This window comes from Falco biarmicus, chromosome 7 (assembly GCF_023638135.1).
Source record: "Falco biarmicus isolate bFalBia1 chromosome 7, bFalBia1.pri, whole genome shotgun sequence".
NCBI classification, from domain to species: Eukaryota; Metazoa; Chordata; class Aves; order Falconiformes; family Falconidae; genus Falco; species Falco biarmicus.
In genome coordinates, this window is record NC_079294.1 from 12853777 (window position 1) to 12869059 (window position 15283).

The window sequence follows — 15283 nt, forward strand, 5'->3', positions numbered from 1 at the left end:
CCCATGAAATATTTGAAAATAAGCCAGAAATTGTGCAAGTTCTACCCTTCTTTTCTTTAACTTTGTTCCTGTCTTCTAAGACTTCCCAGATAATTCTTGGCAGAGATTAAGGTGCTGTGTTTAACCTTGTGATTCTTTCATACAACTGTTTACTGCTTCTTTTCCATACCTGCACAGAGCAACGTAATTTTTCAAACTTCTAGTAGTAACACAGCCTTGGTGTTGGAAGCTCTTGCATTCAGGGATTCACCTCCTAACCAGTTAGAGTGAATTGGAGCTTCTTCCCTCAGAACTGAGGGATCTGTTCTGAACAGCTGATCTCCTCTGTTCTTACTCTGCAAATATCAGCATGCTAACATTGCTTCCAGAGCACAAGGTTTGTTTCATGGAAAATTTAGGGATAAAGAGTGTGAAAGCCCAGATTCAGACAGCCCTAGGCCTTAGTTTTCAGAGACATTTGGACACTGGGGAATGTAAGACTTGGGTGTCGGTCAAGCGATATGAATCTGGTTCAAGGTTTTTAATGACTATGATTTTTTTTTGAATGAGTATTACATCATTGCTAGCCTTTTCTATTTTGTGAGTATATGAACTTCAGAATTTTACCATAAGAATAACAAATTTCCACCTCATAGCCAAAACATATCCCCATATCATCTTTCCTCACTTTTTTCTCTAATTTTTGTGCATAGAAACTTAAGTGATAGGACCTAATGTATTCTTTTTTTTTTTTTTTTTTTTTAAGCTAAACATATGAGTAACTTTAGAGTGGAGTAGTTATATTCATACTTTTTAAAAAAAGTATGTATTTAAATGCTAAAACATAGGATCTGGTACAAGATTCCTTCCTACCATGTGACAGAATCTTGAATGATAATAAGCCAAAGAGGAACCTAGGCAATTATTGTGTTGGTTTGACCAGTGCTGAGACAAAGGGAGGATAATCTACCTGGGTTTTCTGCCTGACGCTTTGGGCATCTCTGACATCCCCTGAAGAAAGAAGTGGCTGAAGCAGTCAGGCCACTACTAGAATCATGACTCATTTCTATCCATAGTCTGTACACCAGCCAAGAGAGGGGGAAAAAAAAATAAAATATATATATATATACACATACATATACTTGAATGTGTGTTCTGTACCATCAGATTTTCAAGCAGGACACAGAAATGTTACAATATCCTCTAAAACAGAATCAGGTCAAGATTTGAGAAACATCAGCCTAGGCAGAGAAGAACAGGCAACAGCTCAGAGGCACCACTGAAATGCATGACAGGATACCATCAAATATGGACTTTTGCTTCCAGAAACAAGCATCCCTTATGGTCCGCATGTGTGTTTGCCTGCTGCCTAACCCCTTAGAGTCCCTTATGTATATCCCCAATCCTTACTGCAGAGTGCAATAGGATACCTGAACAGCAAAGTAATAAGGCTCTGGCTGACTTGCATGTATGAGTTACCTCTCATCATAAAATTCAGGGTTGGTATCTGCTGGGGAAATGCCTTCTATCAAAATTTATAGTAATCTCATGTAATCAGAAGGACTGAAAGCCATTTCCAGGGCACCGGACTATTATATAAACTAACCTGCACATCCAGTCTGTCTGGTTTTGGGGTTTATTTTCCCCCACTGCACTAATATTATAAAGTAGCACAGACTGCAGCAATTATTCATATTGATTATGCTACTTGGGTGTGATGTTTTGCTGCATTTCATAAGCACATGAAGTCTGAACAGTTTTGAAAAAACACCTGCCCTCAGGTTAAGATTATGGCAGAAGTTCATCCAGTTAGTAGATGACCCATACCTACATTAACATACATAGTTCTATCACTTTTTTAAAAAAACATTTTTCAAAATTTAGTATACTTTAGATAGAGATCATCAGGGACCTCTGTCTAGAGGAAAAGATTCATAAAACACTTGGACAGTTAATTTTTACATAGGAACCTAACTTCATATCAAATAAATAGAAAGCTTAGCACCTGCTTAAAAGTTAAGCAGTTGAATAGTTTTGTAAGTCTTGTCCTGGGTCCTTTACAACTAAAACCATCTGCAGCTGAGAAAGACTGTGAGGTGACGACCAAGGTCACAGAGCAGGTCAGGATCAGACAGAAGTGAAGTGAGGTCTTAAATTCCCAGCCCTTGGTCCATCCCCTGTTGAAATAGTGAATGCCCTCAATACTTCAACAAATGTCAAATCCTTTCTCAGTCTTTCTACATTTTTGATATCAAGGATGTAGAGGGCAAAGAAATTCAATAATTAATCATACAGCATAGGGAGGGAGGTTGAGTACATTTTTGTATTCTTAAATTGACAGTTTTTAATTTTTCTTTACATCCACTTGCATCTCCCCTTATAAGCATAGCAAATAGGAGCATTCAGTGTATAACTTTGCTCGTATTTTGCATGTCATTCATTTCTCTTAATACTTACCCAATCTCTTCAGCCTCTTCATGTTAAACACATAATTTTTGTTGCTTCAGCCTGGCTCTATTCTTATATCTTTCTCTAAACAAACTATTCAAGTGATGTCATACTATCAATCCATATAGCACAACATATTTGTTTTAATGCTTACATTATAGTATCATTAGATGCATTTTCAATAACATTTTCTACCCTATCCCTCAATACAGCTTAACATTTTGTTTGCTTTTATGTTTAGAGTTACATGCTAAAGCAAAGATTTTCACTGAGCTGTCCACAGTGACATCCAGGCATATTTCCTCTAGGTTACAGTTAATTTAGAACCCAGCAATGTGTATGAGTAGTTCAAATTGTTTTTTCCAATGTGCACTATGTTTCATCTATCAGCAATGAATCATTTGCCATTATGCTGCCTGTTAGCTCAGTGAGGTGCCTCAGAAGTCCCTCAGTTTCTTCTAATCTCTACAAACGTAAGCAGAAGTGAGCTTCCATATCTTACTCTCTTTTTAAAAGACTCATAAACATAATAGAGGACATTTTCAGAAACTTTTGACAGAAATATCACTCCATTTTTTTGTCATTCTGATTAATATTTTATAACAAATTACTAATCAATTAGAAAGGCACTGTTTTCAAGCATAGGAGTAATTCTTGTTTCTTCTATACACTTAAGTTTTAAGTAATCTTTTTATTTTCAAATAAAATGTGGGTGTTTTATTGTAAAATATAAAATAATACTCATATCGTTACTGGGATAATAGGAGTATTATTTTTTTAAAAAAATTTTGAACTCTCATTTTGCCGTTGTTTTGACAGAGAATAAGACCAGCAGCAGAACCAGACCCACAGGGCCACATGCAAACTTTAGTCCATAATCTGCGTAGGGCTGTATGTTTCATTCCCTGACATATGAACGAGGGGAAAAAAGATCCAACCAATTGCCAATGCTATAGACCAGCCTGGACAGGTTTGAAGTCCATGTCCTCAATGCCCCAGTATATACAGTACTTTTTTTGCTGGTGGATTCATGTAGTTACTGCTCATCCATTTCTGCTGACAGATTCTCCTAGGACAGCACGATGCAGGGAGGTCTCATGCACAGCTCTGCAGAACATAGGGGCGAACATTTTTGCTGCTGCATGTCAGTACTAAGGTTTTTCAGACCCCAGAAACAAGGGGATAGGATTTGTCCAATTTAGCAGGTTTACCTGTCAGGATTATTTTTTCCCCTTTTTTAAAAAATTAACAATTTGCCTCCAAAACCTTTATGTGAGCTTCATGCTGTCATTTTGATGTTTCTGTTTCAGGAACAAAAAATAGACAGGTAAAACTCATAAGCAGCATCTTGACACATGTATCCTATTCATTATAACAATTAAATTTACAGAGATAGGGAATATGCTCCTGAGAATAAGCTTCCTGAAGTTTGACTTGGGCTGAAGCCAAAATATTTGAGCTTTAGTACTCAAGAGTATTATTTAGAAGATAAATTGCTTAATATCAGATTTTTGGAAAGATAGAATTAGCATCAAGTCCTGCCACACAGCAATTCATTGGAAGGAACATATCCTATATTACTTGCCCATATTCACAATAATAATTAAAAAAAACTCTGGCTAAGGAAACTTAACTTTAACAAAATGCTTGGAAAATACTGTTTGGGAGTATTCCATGAAAGGAAATGTGAGAAATACTCTATTTTTAGGTTAGCATACCATTGTGCTACTTCAAAAGGATTTTGAGTACTATACAGTCTTATAAATCTCTCACCATTAAAACTGATTATTCCTATGAATGGGAGACCCCTATTATTGATCTTGAATTCCTGAGTGACAAGAACAGTTCTTGAAACATCGTGTGGCAATTCGTCACAAAATATACTCTCACAGAAAAGATTATGTTCAACTAAGACTGCATTTACACAGAAACAACAGCAGCAGCAACACGGAAATATGAGCTCCTTATTTTCCCTTTGCTTTCTTGGAGCTTAAGTTTTTGCAGATGCTGAACTTATGCCTGTAGCACTACTTGTGCAGAAATGCATATGCATACCATTCACAGCGGGACATCTAAATAGAAATTGACTCCTAAGTAACAAAAATTGTCCCTCCTGTTTTGCAAGTGCAATTTCCGTCATGGATATTCAATATGTTTTTTACATGACACTGTAAGAAGCCATATCAACTTGTGTTTGTTTGCAAATAAGTGAACAGGGATATTATTCCTTGAAACTACACTATTCCACACATACCTATACTTTAATATTGGGTTGAGCTGAATATATTGCATTATGTTAGTTCATCCAAGTTTAGAGTACAACATGTTTTAAATGACTTTTGAAAACAAACAACTAACAGAGATCAGTTGAAAATTAACGAAAATAAACCTGGAGTAGTACAGGAAACCATAGATGTCATGTAGCAGTCAAAAAAGATTATGTTGACGTTAAAGAATAAATGGTCTCTGTAACTACTGCTCAAACACACAAATTCCTCATTGTCTATTGCTGCCTTGGACCTGTTCTGAAAGGCATCTTATTTTGAGATACACCTCTTCATGAACAGTGAGTGAAAACATAAGGCAATCTAAATGTATTAATGGAGAGAAAACAGCTGGTGGCACTGAAAGCCTCAGAGAAAAATGCAGTAGAATTTTTTTTTACTTTTTAAAAAACTTTTCAACTTGTTTAGAAGGGAAGAATAAAAAAGCTTCCCAGCAGCACCACCTGTTTATTTTACTTTTGATTCCCGGTTATCTCATTCTTATGAGCTCATTTAGACACGTTTTAAGAAAATTCTTAAAACAGTTTGATTTTTGTTGTTTATTGGTTGAGGGTTTTCTGTTGGGGTTTGGTTGGTTGTGGGTTTTTGCTAGTTTGTGGGGTTTTGTTCTGTGTTTTTTGGTTTTTAATACTGCTACTGGACAGTGATACTGCATCGAAAAGTACATCTTGAGTCCCTACATTACAATGATATGGTTACGTTTTAGAAACACAGAGTTTTACACACCTTAATTTCCAAAATCAAGGTAACAGTAATGGTAAAACGCTAACACTATAAGATCACTAGAAAATGTTCTAAACATATTACTTAACAAACAGATCCTATTTCAGTAACGTACTACTTAGTTTGACACAAGTGATTCACAACAACTCTTAGGGTTCTTTGTATTACACAGACACTGCTATTATATATCTCTCTCTTCTCAGATTTTGGTGATATAAGAAATCTAAGCTGGTAACAGCTGGAATTAATACATGAAGAAGCAATAAAAGAATTAGATTATTTATATAGCTAAGTATCATTAAAATGTATATAGAGAGCAAAATTCTCTCTTTACTAATTTCCTTGTAAACAGTTTCATAAATAAGTGAAATCCAGACAGTACATCTATCATTACAGGCTTTAGCGTTGCTTAGTAAACTGTATTATGTTGAAAGCTGATTTTTACTTCAATCATGATGCCAAAGCTGCTGCAGTCACATTCTTGTTTTGGGGAGAAGAATGGCAGAGGAATACTCTATTAAGAGACATACATTTCAAAACAGAAATCCTTAAATATCCTATTTCTTACAACAAAATTTTGGAAAAATGAATGTTTATCTAGCAGTTCATGCAGCTTCTTGATTTCAAAGCCAGTAAAGGCTATTAGAGTAATCTAGCTAAGAGCACAATAGACTTCTTGGTGCAAGCATAAATGCCCATTATATCTTCAATTCGTCTTTGCTTTCAGTAATCCTCTGGTAAAGCACACTCATAATAAATAATAAATCTTTAAAATGCTGATATTTCCAGAATCAATACTAGTTAGTAATCAGGAATGAGGAATGTATTTTCCTCTCTGTTTTGATTTTTTCTTTTTAAGCAAAGGATTGGGTTTTGCTTAGTTTTCCAACAGCTTTAGAACGTCTTATTTCAACAAACAGTCCCCTTCCTTTGAATGTATGCACTGTCCAATACATCTTTTCTTTTGAAAATTCAAATGTTAGTAAAAAAAAAAAATGTACCATATTAGCCAGTGATAAAGCCAAAGGAAAAATCTGTTTCCGCTTAAAAATAGCATGAAGAGTCTTCTGAAGTATTTGCTACATTTGTCCTTCTCCATAACAACATAAACTTTATCAGATACCTTTAGGAACAGAACTCCTGCATCTTCTCAGTGAGGAGTTATTCTGGCTGCATACACGTTGTACACGCTATTGAAAGTGTTTAATAATAGAAGACCGTGCACTTTGATGTAATTCATAATTAGAAGATGACTACAACTGCATTATTTAAAATCAAGTCTTTGTTATCAGCACCAGTTTTAGACAGAAGCTAAGAATCATTTGTGAGCTGTGGCAGACCCAGACTGTTCAAAGCAATTGCTGTTCAGCATGAAAGCTGCAATGGAGGTCACAGAACAGGTCAGGAGGAAAGATAGTGTATCGATTTCACACCAGGAATAGAGGCGAAGCGAGGGCCCACTGTTGCTGCATGTGATGTATTTCACTTCAGTTTAAGGCACATTTCATTCCAATTCAAGAGGGGGTGGGGAGCAAAGGGCGAGCGGATTTCACACTGAATCATGATGAATTCTGGACTCGTGTATTCCAGCAAATATCTCCTTCCTGACATTAAGTATTTCTATAGCAGAGTGAATACAATGGAAATTAGACTGCAACCAGATAGTAGAAGAGGACTCCAGGAAAAACAAGAAAAAAAAAAAAACCACCACAACAAACACAAAAAAACCCCAACTGCATAAGATTAGGTCTACTGCCTTTCTGCTTAGTATCTACAAATGTTACCTCAAACTCAGAAAACTTTGATGAAGTCCACTAATGAAACTGTACTTCATGCTGCTGAAGACAACTGTATACAATATTCCGATCTTTTATTGAAACATGATTAAGCCACATAAACCTAAGCCAAAAGTCTTCAAAACCTACAGGACAAAGTCTGTTCACTCAAACCTTGCAGCCACACACACACAGAGGCACATGGTCAGTGCAAAGAAAAATGCAGCTCCTGACAAAATATTTTCAATGCATCAGTAAACATACAGAAAGGTGGTGCACAACTGTATTTTGTTTTATTTTGTTTTCAAACCAATATTCCAAATAACCCTGAGTACTCCAGCAAAAGATGTTAGTGACTATCCCTAATTGTTTTGTAGAACAGGGTTGATGATTATTCATATTTTGTCACTAGTAGTAGTGACCAGCTTCTGTCCCATCACCCCACTCTGGTTTTTAGTTAATAAAAAAAAAAAATAATTAGTCCTGATGAGTAAAGCATTAAACTTAACTAGAGGGACATTTCTCAAGTTACTTGGATAACAGGCTAGCCTTGTTGAATTTTTTTTCCAGCACCGGGAAACTGAATTTCCAGTACATTTGCCCAGTATGTTGTAAAAGTGTCAACTCCCAAACTGTTAAGATCACATTCAGGGTAATGGTAAAATTGTAAGACGCATAAGGATAAAGTGCTCCTTCCCTCCCCCAATGTTACTTTGCATAATTTGTTCTCTGAAAAACTGCTGTTCTTTTGAAACGCTCTGACTCTGCTATTCTGGTGGTGACAGTATTTTACAACTTTTCTAGATCTTTATACTGGCTCCATAACACTAGCAAAATAGCCAGACACTGACATATTTCTGAACAAAAGAGGACTGTATTTGAGACTGCACAGAGATTTCCTATTAAATTATTTATATTAGTTCACTTCCACGTCATTATTTCTTTTCAACTGTTCTAAGGCATCAATGTCAACTTCTTGAACCCTCTCATGAAAGCTTTGCTGTCATCAGGGTCTATTTCAGCATCCTTAATTCTGCATAAGGAATCAGTTACCCAGCAAGTTTCCAATCACAAAGGGCCAGATGCTCCTCTCTGCTACATGCTGGAGCTGGGCAGACGGGCCCCTCACTAAGACAGAGGAGGGCAAAAGGTGGCTGTGCAGTGTGTGTGTGACTACTGGCCTGCCACAAAACAGCTGAGACTGCGGTGCCTGAAAAGAAAAAAAAAATTCAAACAGTGGCTACTATTAACAAACTGAAGTGATGGCAGGGATCAGCTACTCCACGCAGAATGATTCACAAGGAAACGTCATTAACTTGCACTGCAAAATTCCATCATGCTCAATATTCTTCAGCTTCCATAATGCTGCACTATGAATGTACAGAAATCTTACACAGCCTTGAGTGAGGCTTCAGTAGATTAGCACCTGCTGGCTATGGACAAAGTCAAAACCCACTAATGCTATTTGATCTACAGACTCCTGCTGACACCATGCATCATGCGATTCTTATCTCCTCTGATATGCGGAGTATAGTTAAACTGCCTGTGGTGGCTCCTCTCAGAACATCCAAAAGCATGGTGGTGCTTAGGATTGCTACCTAAAGACCATGAACTGCAGACTCAGCTCTGTGAGTAGAGGCCAAGAGGACATTTCTCTAGCCTCACGGTGCTAGTATCCAGAGCTACCTCTCCCCATTAAGAAGGCACAATGTGAGCATCAAGATATTTTTGTCTCACATCTGTTACTGGATTCCCAGATAGTACTGGTAGCCAAAGTAAAGTACTTTTCCATTTACAGTTGGACAGCGAATTGTTATTTTTTTAATGGACAAGGACCTCAGCAAGAGAATAAATCATTAAGACAGATCTAGACTAAGCTATTTTAACATGCAGCTTTGAAAACAGAGCCTGCAAGCCACCCATATGGAACAGACCGTAAATCCCCAATAGTTAAACAAAACTAAAACACAGTAATTCAACATAGTCCACAGTGATTGCCAGGCCTAATTTCAATTCCAAGCCTAATGGGAAGCTCAGTGACCTCAGTGGCATGGGTCCCCGCTGTTTTATACACCCTCACACCCTCCCTGAACTCCTGCATGGCAGCTAGGCTTATCTGGGACACATCAGCTGGCACACAGGGAAAGCACAGAGCTGCAGGATGCACTTTCATTAGAGTTCAAGTTGAGCCCATGGCTTGCACACACCACAGAAAGGTTCGTGCCATCTATTACTGTGGATAATCTCCTCAGACAGGGAAGAACACGTCAGGTGACGTGGCACTGCAGTGGTGATTCCACAGAAACACATCACCAACAGCTGTACCAGCTGGTACTACATGCTCCATGGCTGGGGAAAAGTGTGGCTGGAGTGCCAACCATACTGTAAACTGGAACGGTTACTGTGAGCATGGGCTACAGAGGCAGTAAACTGTTGCATTCCCCATAATTTCTAGGTCCTGATTTCTCAATAGTGGGACAATATTCTATCACTCCCTTAAAGTCCTCCACCACCTCATTAACTGAAGTGACTTGTGCTGTCAAAAAAAAAAAAAAAAAAAAAAAGAAAAAAGAAAAATGAAATCTGAGTATAGTTTTATCTTCGAGAGATGTGTGAGGGATGGGAATAAGAAAGAGATAAGCGAAGGGGCTTGGGTTAAGTTCAATTAGCAGTAAAGCATGCTCTGGAAAGGTATATGCATAAAATACAGGCCTCAGGGAATAACAGTGGTAAATAGACAAATTAAACTTCAAGAGCCTAACCTCTCATATATATTATTTTTTTTCATGATTATTTACTGAGTGTAAAAAGATCAACCTTAGACCCTTGCAATGAAAATGATAAATAGTCATATTGCTTGTGTGTTAATTAATACTAACCCCGCTCTGGATAGCAAAAAACAAACAACAAAAAAAGGAGAAAAAAAACCAACAAAACCATCACCACAAGTTAAAACTCAAGTGTTTACGGACACAATATACATGCTTTTAAGCAAAGGGAGCCTGGCAGGTGGGTGTGTTCCAAGTGAACTGCCCTGCCGTTCACTTTCTATACGGAAACAACAACCTGAAGAAATAGAACTCAATCAAGTGCAAAGCATTAAATTGCATCTTCTACTTGTAAGATGCTTTTACCAAAACACTCGGCCACTTCAGCAACAATCTCATCCCAACTACAATATTTGGAGTAAATGGCGTGAACAGAAACTTTCAGTTCTACACTAGACATTGACTTAAAACACAGTGAACTTCTGCACAGTCAACTTGATCCCTAGAGAAGTAAATTTGCTAGAAGCATACCTTTACAACACTTTATGTTAATCCACACCACTTGCAATTTGCTTGGTGGGTTTTTTCTGTTTTTAAAACAAGGATACCAAAACCCAAGAGATCTCAGTTATACAAAATATAACAGTCAGACAGTTCCTTTAAGAGTGAAATAATTACACCCCTGGCCTAACTAATACAAAAGGAGCAAATATCCCCCCCAAAAAAATCATAAACAACATATACATTTGTGAAGCGTTTACAGACCTTTTCTTCATACAAACCAATTGTCCAAGTAGAAAAATCTCCAATTATAACATTTCAAAACCTCACAAGTTTTACTCTTTCTAAAGAAGGACAAAACTCAGTTTTAATTATTTTAATTACCTTTTTCATCTTGGGGTCTACTTTTTCACACTATCTTCCTAACCAGCATCCCATATTAAAATGTAACAAAATTGTTGAAAAGTCTGCTTTTGAACTGAACATATTAAAAACCACAAAGAAACCCACAACACACACACACACCCCCCACAGAAAAACCTCTCAGATTCACATGCAAGCAACTCAAGTCCTGAAAAGAACAGAGTGGCCTGACAGTTTGTACTTTCTGTGGAGGATTACTAAAGACTCCATGTAATTAGCTACAACTGCACATTATTTTTCTCAGTGTGTAAAGGGAGGACAACTGATACGTATTCTTTCTGGTTTCTAAGAACATTTTGTCCCCTGAATATTCACAATAATTTCTAATTTTGCACTAAGAAAAACAGTTATGAAAAAACTCAGTGGGATTCCCACCAAGTGCAAGTAGCAAGACTCAGTTCAGAACCATATCAGAATGACTGATCACAAAGACAATGCTGCGATTGCTGCCTGCTCACTTAATGATGACTTAAAATGAACTGGTTTTCTGTTAGAGCAAAATACTCATGAATCTGATGTTTCAGAAAAAAGATTGTAAGATAAAAAAATATTTTTAGGTTTGTCATTTATTGAAAGCATGGGGTGTACTATTAGCCCTTCCAATCCCAGGGGAATTAACACTTCAGTATGGTGTAATTCAAGGATGAGCAGGTTGACAACAATGGTTTTGAAAAAAAATACTTTGGGTCTTCTAGTTTTAGAAGAGATATTTAAAAACAAATGCCTTTTTGGATTCCTTGACACAAGGCGGGGGGGGGGGGGGGGGGGGGGGGGGCGGGGGTGGAAACAAACAAAGGAAAATCTGAAATGCAGGCAACATACTTTTATGCGGTATTAAAGAAAACAGCAGCATATCTTTCACATTTTATGTCCTAAGTAGGTTTAAGTACTGCCTATTACTTGTCAAGAATTCAATAGCAAATAGAAACTTTCCAGGTTGACATGCTGGGGCAGAGGAAGGTCATTCTTTAAATCATTTGCTCCCTTGAGAGGAAAACCTGGAAGGATGCTGTTTGAGCAATTTATACCAGGCACAGCAAGTCATGAGATGTGCTGCAAGTCTGCCATGATCCTGATTCCACAGCCATACATGGTTACCATGGTGGGAACCAGTTCTAAAAGCCTGTAAGTCAAAGGAGTGCAGAGGTGTGTATTTTCTTCTCAATGCACTGAGCAGTTATAGGCATTGTAAATCTTCCAAGGAATAGCTAGAGAGCAGAAAAGAAAAGGAACATTAGGCAAATGAACACCACACATTATTGTTCAAAGCAGTAAATTTTCAATTTTGGAGGGGGAGACACAGTTGTGGAGAAAAAAATTAAAATCAATTTGAAGGTAGGAAAACATTCTTTCTGGTTGGTGTTTTAAAGATAATTTTTCTCCTGATTCAGTTTGATTTCAAAACAAAAACATAACAATAAGTAATCCCACAGCATCTGTGAGTAAATACGATACTGCTCATTTTCTCTTTAAAAATTTTGCTAGAGTGAAGAGATTTCTATTTTAAATAGCCAAAACAATACAATTCCTAAACTGTACTTTGTACAGACTTAAAAACTCAGCATTTTCTGAAAATCCAGCCATCCAGGAGGAATACATGAGCTTGCAAATAACTCCCATTTCCAGGAGGTTACAAAAGGATGCAACAGATGTCTAGCTTTCAGATATATAGCAAACAACATACAATACAGATTTGCTTATACAGAACATGACCTTATTCCATTTATATGGGCACAATTTCAAGTCTAATACAGACCTACATGTCAAAAGAGGAACAGAAATGAGTCTGTTAAGTGCATACTCCTAATATGCATGTCACATGTAGCACTATCTAATGCTTACTTTATTTTCACTGTAGATGAGAAATGACACAAAAACCAGAAGCACTTTAGCCAACAAGAACTGCATACGGACTAGCTCCACTCCTCTTTCTCTCAGTGGTTCAATGATCTAAGGTGACACACATTCCTTTACTTGCTGTCCCCAAGGACAGCCCTGTCTCAGATGTCTCAGCCCAGGCAGATAACTTCTCATTTTATCATGGACTGCTTTCACTGGCCTGTTCAGAGTCCTTCCTATGCCTCTCAGCCACACAAAAGTAGAGCTAATCCTCAAGTTTTTGGCCAATTTTATCCTTCACACACTTGCTGAATGCAGGTTGGCGTCTGTAGGTTTAGTGTGTGCCTGAAAGAGAAAGCTCCAGTACAAAATTCTCTGTGTGTGTGTATGTATATATAATTATTTTTAACTCTCAAACTTATTTAGAAAATATTTACATTTATATACAAGCACAGTATAAGTGACTTACTATTTTCTGCCCTTTTCAAAACTCTCTCCTGTAACATCTGAATTTGTCCCTTTAGCTTGGGGAGCTATGTGAACATATTTAATATACTCAGAGGACATCCTGCATTTCTTGTAATTTTACATATCCCAATTCTCCCATTTTTAACACTGGGAAAGACATCAAGCTATAACACTATGAAAGAAAAAAAACCAAACACAAAACAAACCCAAAACTTTAAAAGACCTCATACTCACTAATGCAAGCAAGAGTAGAGAAATCAAGCAAGGACATCCCCATCACCTGTACGCTACACAATTAGCTTCAGCAATAGCCTGTATTAGAACAAGACACATGCTATTGTATTTTAAGGAGGAGTACAAGACATTCCCCAACCTCACTGCTTCTGGATTTTCTTAAGCATTATTTAGCCAAACAACAAAACTCTTCTGTACTCTATAGTCACTTATCTCTATCCTAAAATTCCAAATAGGAAAGAAAACATACCATCCCTAGAAACCACAGTTTTCACCTATATCAAACATTGGCTCAGTCTACGTTTAACTATATATGCTTTTCATGACAGGAAACCATGAATGCTTTTGTCCACATGAAGATTATCCAATTACCTCTCTGACATCAAAGGGTCTTAAAATAAACCATATATGCGACCAGTTTAAATCCTAGGATACACACAAAGGAAAGCAAACTACCCTGACAAAAAATGAGATTCTAACATATATATGAGCATTAAGATACTGTTACTAAATTTCTGACAGAAAATTGCTTTTTTAAAAAACACTGCATTTCTACAACCATATTCTTGATCTATATGCACAAAGTTCCACTGAAATCAATAGCACAACACATGCATTAAATGAGGACGCACAGCAAAGTCATTTTATTAAAACTAAATTTACACCAGTCTTAGAAACGCATCATTCAGAGCCTTCTTTCTTCAAAAAACCTGGGATGCCACGAGCACCTAATGAACTTATCACAACCTCCTCACAGGTCACCATGTATGTTTCACTTTTCTCTTTTTCCTCAGCACACCACAACCAAGCCAGAAAATAACATCTCTAGCACATTTGTTACGAGGCCTCTACACATGCAGAACCAGTATGTATGCATATACATGCATGCACCTTTAAAGCATTATTATAAGACTTTCTTTCCAGTATTATTAGCAGCTGCTTGCATATATGCAACTTCTTGTCCAGAGTGACAGCTGTATTTTCGCCTGTTTTGACATTGAGTCTGATCTGGGTGAATAGCTCATATCCATTAAAGTGCTATTACAACACTGAATGACTGCCAGAATACTTCCTGATCAATTTTAAAAGCCAGCTAGCTGTCATCATCTAATCGCAACAGCAGAAAACAAATCTTTGGGGAATAAAACAAGATTCTAAAACATTTTTTAAAAGCAGGGTATTAAGTCTAAAACCTCCAAACTATTTAAATAAAAATCACAAGCTGCAGCGATATCTAGGTAAAAATCTCTGCACTTTGAAAACCCATATACTTGTTACTGACAAGCATTCTAACGTAGTCTCTAAATCTACCATTTCAACAATCTCTGGAGTTTGAACTCTTGCCATTACATAACTTAATAAAGCAGCACTGAAAACAATCACCACAGAGTGTGATTGTGCTCACCATTAAATTTAGTTCTATAAAATTTAAGACTGAGTTCAATCATCTTTGTGTCTTTGGTTGAACGGCTGAAACCCAACGTGCAGGTTCAACTCCTTACTTCTGAATAGCTTTACAATATGCATATTTTCAAGCTGCAGTACAAACACCATTTCAGCCTTCCATTTACCAAGCATAGCTGAAAGGCTATATAATTCACAAACACAGTTAAGACCACTTGAAAAGAAGGCACAGTTGGCACAAGGTTGGCACAGCTTTTAAGAGGGCCTACAGCAGTGCTGTATTTGTAGAACAGCACATTAAAAGAACCAAAAAAATGGGTTGTAAGAAATGGCACGTTCTATACGAAAGATGTCTGGCAAGTCACCCATGCAATGCACAGACAGTGACTACCCAATGTATAGATGACTTATTTCTCCCCACTGCACTGTTTCCTCA

The 15283-nt window shown here is 37.2% G+C and overlaps 1 protein-coding gene across 1 annotated transcript in view; it reads right to left on the bottom strand.

Moving 5' to 3' along the window:
* NPAS3 (neuronal PAS domain protein 3) overlaps positions 1-15283 on the bottom strand; it is a 613103-nt gene that overhangs the window by 535825 nt on the left and 61995 nt on the right. The window lies entirely within an intron of this gene.